Consider the following 6000-nt stretch of genomic DNA (forward strand, 5'->3'; position numbering starts at 1 on the left):
CTGTTTTCCGCAGCAGGCATCCCAGCCATAATATTTTTCCAAGAAACACTGATGTGTTTAAAGGTCAGGTTGATACTGATTTGACGGAATAACATAAATTCATCTTTCTAGGAGTAAAATGGTGTACGTGACTTGGTTTAAAGGTTAAGCTGTTTTTTTGTGCACCAGAAAGCTCAAAGATAGAAGACTTCAATGTATAAAGTATAATTACCTGTTTGGACAGACAGGGAGACATGGTCCAGAGTTTGGATTTTCGATGTTTGACGACTTGGGAATCTATTGACATCTTACCGTCCTGGAATACATTTCGTATAGGGGGAAAAAAAATCCTATAAGGGGGCTGAGTGCGGACTGTCTCTTTCCCTGTTCCTAGTTACTTGACTATTGGGATTCTAAGAACTGATTTTCAGAGCACTGATACACAGCCTAAGGATGTTCCCAGACGCAAAGTTCCCTCAGAGCTGGTAAACTCCCAAATACAAAAATTACATTTAAAAAAAACCAAACCCATTGCCATGGAGTCAATTCTGACTCAGCCAGTGCCTGTGGCACAGCAGTTAAGAGCTTGGCTGCTAACCAAAAGGTCAGCAATTTGAATCTACCAGCTGCTCCTTGGAAACCCTATGGGGCAGTTTACTGTATCCTATAGTGTCACTATGAGTCAGAAAAATTACATAGTAGGCGTTAAATAAAAGCTTGGTAGGTGAAGGGAATCAATGGTTGTTGTTTTGTTTTTTTTACTGACAAAGTTGGTTTTGATAAATAAGAAAAAAAAAAGTAGAGTCTCTGGAACTAGAATCTAAAATAGACAAATCTTGGACCCAGGGAGTTTCCTTCAATCATTCATTCGTTTATTCATTCACTTGTTTATTTCTTTTAACAGAAACGTTTATTAAGCTCTCACCACATCACGGCACTGTGCTGGATACTGGGATAAACTGGGTAGACTGGTCCTGACCTCACAGAGCTTGGGAAAGAAAAAATAAGTGAGCTGAGGGCAGAGGGAGGGAGGGGGTGAAGGGAACAGTCTGACCTTGCCTGGGTGCTAGGGCCAGCATCCTCCACCCGCTCCATAGTCCCCTCTGCCTGCTGTGGACACTTTTTCTAGAAACGCATCTCTCCTCTATCTCTTCTCCCTAGGCCTTCCTCCCACTTCGCAACCTGATACAGGGATACTGGTCCTACTCTGCCTGCAGGTGCAGGGTCCTGGCAGAGGCCGGGACTGAACCCGGGCTGAGCCCCACGCTGCCTCATCCCCTCAGGACTCAAGAGCAGGGACAGACAAGTTACCTGCCTGCCCTTGCGCCGGCCCACGCCCACCTACTCTTTGCGCGCAGACACTTCTCACCTGGAGGGTCGTGGTGGGGGAGCAGCCGAGCTGGGGCAGAGACAGGTCTGTGATTCTCAACACCAGGAGTCCAGGACCAGGCGCTGGCCCTGTGCGTGCCAGGTGAGGACTGGGTGGGGTGCACGCCTCACCCCCACCCTTGGATCACGCTCTGTTGCTGCTGCCTTGACGTCACAGTTGAGCAGGCCCCCAAATTCTGCCGCCAGCCCCGCGTTGACCTTTGAGAAGAGTGATGGCACATGTCCCTGCGCATGGTGCAGTTGTAGTGTTTGATCGAGAGGTTTGGGGGCTGGGTTAAACGGGGAAGAGGGAGAGCAGCGGGGGGTACAAGGGGGGAGCGGAGGGGGTCCCAGCTAAGGGTGCGGTGCAGAGGGCGGACGCCAGGGGGGAGCAAAGGAGGGGAGGGAGCTGAAGGGGCGACGGCAGAGGCGGAGGGGCACTCCTCTCACACCCACCCCACCGCTCTGGCCCCCCACCCCCAACCCCCTTTTACCCTCCACCCCCCCTGAGGCAAGGTTTCTGATGTGGTTTGGGGGTAGCAAGTCCTTGGAGGTGGAATTTGTAGCAGGAAACCACCTCTTTTCTGCAGTTTCTCAGGTGGGCGTGGCGAAGGCGGGCACTTTATTGAAATCATTTTAGTTGGAGAAGAGGGGGCTCTTAAAACAGGAAGACCGCTGAGCAGGACCCCCAGGTGGCAATCACACCTGAAAAAGTTTCCGCCTCGCTTCCTGCCCCTTTTTTACTGTTTGGTCCTGAAAACCATTGTAACTCTCCTGGTGGGTACTTGGTCCCAGGTGGCTCTGTGGCAAGGCCAGCCGTGGAGCGCCCAGGGCCAGGGAGCCCAGGGCCCAGCTGGGTTCTGGGAAACGTCCAGGGTCCGCCCCTGGTCGTGGGTCCGGCGAAGGCTCCGTTTGCACCAGACACTGTGTTACGTTTTAACAAGTATGCCTTGCAAAGGACGCAAGTGTTAATATTTACCAAGGGAATGAAATTCGATGTAGCATGGAAATATAAACAAGAATCTTAAAAAAAAAAAAAAAAGAAAAGAAAAAACTGGGTAGTGAATGCATCTAGACATTCTATTAAATCCCTGCCTTTGCCCTCTTCGCATCCCTTCCTCATCGAGTCATTTCATCTGCTTCTTCTGTCTGTCTTCTGCCTTCTGTCACCTCTGTTGACTTGAGGGTCCCCAGGGCATGTAGCAGGCATTTAGAGCATTGAATGAATGAATGATACAAATACAAGTCAGAGGGATAGAATGCACCCTGGGGATGCACATAAGAAGTCAATTCTGAGGAGAGGGAATCCAGGGCCCTTCACAGAGATGCCTTCATGCTCACCCCAAAAGTCTGGGTCACAGGGAACAGCCTGAGAAAGGGCAGGGAGGGATGTCATGTATTTGGGAAGGGATGGAGGAGGGAGGGAGGAAAATATTCCCAGCTAGAACTCAGAAAGGGGGAGGGATGTGTTGGGAGCTGTGTTTTTTTGGCTCCCTGAGAAGCTCTTCCCCTTCTATGTTTTCAAGTACAGTAATGGCCATTTTCACTTCACACTTCATATGAAAATGAGGCCTGGCCCATCCTTAGACTTGGATGGTGGGGATGTTTGTGGAGTGCCTGCCAGGAGACAAGCCCTTGGGTGGCCCTGCCTCACGAACCACCCTGAATGCTCTCCTTCTCACCCAGGCCCTCTCGCCGCTCTGCGTTGGTAGAGGAGGAAGCTGACACACAGGGGCAGGAAGAAGGGGCAGTGCCAGGGCAGGCCTCCCTGGATCTCACTGGGAATCTGTAGCCTCCCCTCCCACCCTCACTCCCCCCACCCCCACATATGTGTCCTGGATCTCCTGCAGCACAGCAAGACCTGGGAAAAGGGAGGCACCCAGTGTTCAGTCCCAGCCAGGGCTGCTGAGAGCCTTCTGCTGCCCTCGGGGGCTTGGCAGTTGAGTGTTCCCAGAGGGCGTCAGCAGAGTGCGTGGGCTGTGATACATCAACAGCCCTAAAAATGTCCCAGCATCACAACACGCTCTACAAAGCAAGACTGAGGCCGGGGACCGCCCACTAATAAAGGAGCGTTGGTAGAAGCCCCAGACTTGTGTTTGAGCCATCCACAGGGGCAGCAACTAGAAGCACTGAGGACGGCCTTTTTCCAGAATTTTTTAAACCAAGTTGGCAAGCTGGTGAGCACCATTGGGTTTAGACGATACCTCAGCCAGAAGCAAGTGTGATTCACATGCTGCGGCTAATGTCTGGCTGATGTCCCCAGCAGGGATGAGCAATCACGTGTTCCTGAGTGATCTTCTCTGTGTGAGCCCCAGACAGACAAGGCATCTTCTGCTTCCTTAGCTAACTCTCTCTGGGGGGAGGTGGCTGAAAGGTCAAGAGAGTGGTTCTTTGAGGTGGGGACCTGGGGTAGCCACTTCCTGGCTGTGCACCTTGAGTAGGTTCCTGGGAGGTCCTGGTGCCTCAGTTTCCGTAACACCATACTTGTCTCAGAGGGTTGCTGTGAGGATTAAATGAGATTATTAGTTAAAAGTTCCTTGCATGAGGACGAGAAGGCAGAAGGGGACAGGAAAGCTGGTAATGGGGAACCCAGGGTCGAGAAGGGAGAGTGTTGACATGTTACAGTGCTGGCAACCAACGTCACAAAACAATATGTGTATTAATTGTTTAACGAGAAACTTGTTTGCTCTGTAAACCTTCATCAAAGTACAATAAAAAAAAAAATGCTGGTGATTCAGATCTACCCAGAGGTGCCTTGGAAGACAGGCCTGGCGATCTACTTCGGGAAGGTCACAGCCTTGAGAACCCTATGGAATAGTTCTACTCTGCACACTCATTGGAATTGACGTAACTTCAACTAACAACAACAGCAAAATTCCCTGCAGGTAGTAAGCACACAATAGATGTTAGCTATTATTATTGACTGAAACGAAAACCAAAAATATTAATAGATAAAAGTATGTTTAGATTAGATTTCACAAATATGTTTATTTTCCAAAGTTTTAGGTTTCAACCAGACAGCCAAATTGAATCAAGACATACACATGCCAACTCCCCTGGCCAAATGAGAAAGCTAGAACAAAATTGCTTTTGGACTCAACAAATAGATTCTATTCTTTAGCAATTGCTTTTGCCTGCTAAGGCCATAGGCTAGGTTTTTGCTATTAGTACAGTTTCAGGTAAAACCTAAATGGAAACAGGCCGTGGTATTCAGTATCTTCTATTTGTAAAATCAAATCTTCTCACTCTCTGGTAGAAAGGGTCGTATACCCTTGAAACTCTAATGAGATTTTTAGATCTTTCCATGTGGTTGTTGAGAAACATGGAGTCCTGGTTGCACAGTAGTTAAGAGCTCAGCTGCTGACCAAAAAGTCAGCAGCTTGAATCCACCAGCAGCTCCTTGGAAACCCTATAGCGCAATTCTAGTCTGTCCTATAGGGTTGCTATGAGTTGAAATTGACTCCGTGGCTACAGGTATGTATGTGTGTATGTATGTGTGTGTAAGATAGGGACAATCTATTACTTGAAAATTTGGTAAAACTCACCCATCAAGATGGCTAAATCAGAGGCTTCTACATGAGAAAATTTTAATTTCTGATTCAGTTTATTAAATAGGTCCGGTTTATCTAATAGGTTACTGTCTTAGTCATCTAGTGCTGCTGTAACAGAAATACCACAAGTGGACAGTTTTAACAAAGAGAAGTTTATTCTCTCACAGTCTAGTGGGTTAGAAGTCTGAATTCAGGGCACTGGCTCAAGGGGAAGGCTTTCTGTCGGCCCTGGAGGCAGGTCCTTGTTATCAGTCTTGCCTTGGTCTGGGAGCATCTCAGCGCAGGAACCTTAGGTCCAAAGGACCCACTCCGCTCCCAGCTCAGCCTTCTTGGTAGTATGAGGTTCCCATGTCTCTCTGCTCGCTTCTCTCCTTTATATCTCAAAGGAGATTGGGTCAGGACGCTATCCAGTCTTGTAGACCTCATCAACATAACTGCCGCTAACCCACTTTATTACATCATAGAGGTGGGATTTACAACACATGGGGAAATCACATCCGATGACAAAGTGGTAGACAATCATACAAGGGAATCATGACCTAGCCAAATTGACAGGTGTCTTTGGGGGACACGATTCAAACCATGACAGTTACTGTTTGTAATATGTATTTCTAGAAAATTATCCATTTTCATTTAAGTTTTCAAATATTATGGTATAAGGAATACTGTTATTCATCAGAGTATTCTCACGATTTTAAAAATCTTAACTGCAACAGTATTTATATTCCCTTTTCATGTGTAATAATTTTTATTGCACATTCTCTTTTTCAACTTTCCTCTCCCTCTTCAGTCGGAGCTTGTCTATTTACATTAGCCTCTTAAAAAGCAGTTTTTGGCTTTGTCTGTTCTCTCAATTCTTTTATGCTGTTTTATTATTTCCTGCTTCTTTATAATTTCCTGCCTTCTGCTTTCTATGCAATTCTACTGCTGTTCTTTTTCCTAACTTCTTGAGTTAAACCCGTTTATCAGGTTTTAATCTTTCTTTTTTTTAAATACCTGCATTTGAGACTGGCTTTCTGTCTAAAAGATGCTTTAGCAAAACAGGTAGATTTTGATATTTTATACTTTCTTTGTCATTCACTTAATAGTTTAAAAATGTCAG

This window comes from Loxodonta africana, chromosome 16 (assembly GCF_030014295.1).
Source record: "Loxodonta africana isolate mLoxAfr1 chromosome 16, mLoxAfr1.hap2, whole genome shotgun sequence".
In the NCBI taxonomy this organism is placed as follows: Eukaryota; Metazoa; Chordata; class Mammalia; order Proboscidea; family Elephantidae; genus Loxodonta; species Loxodonta africana.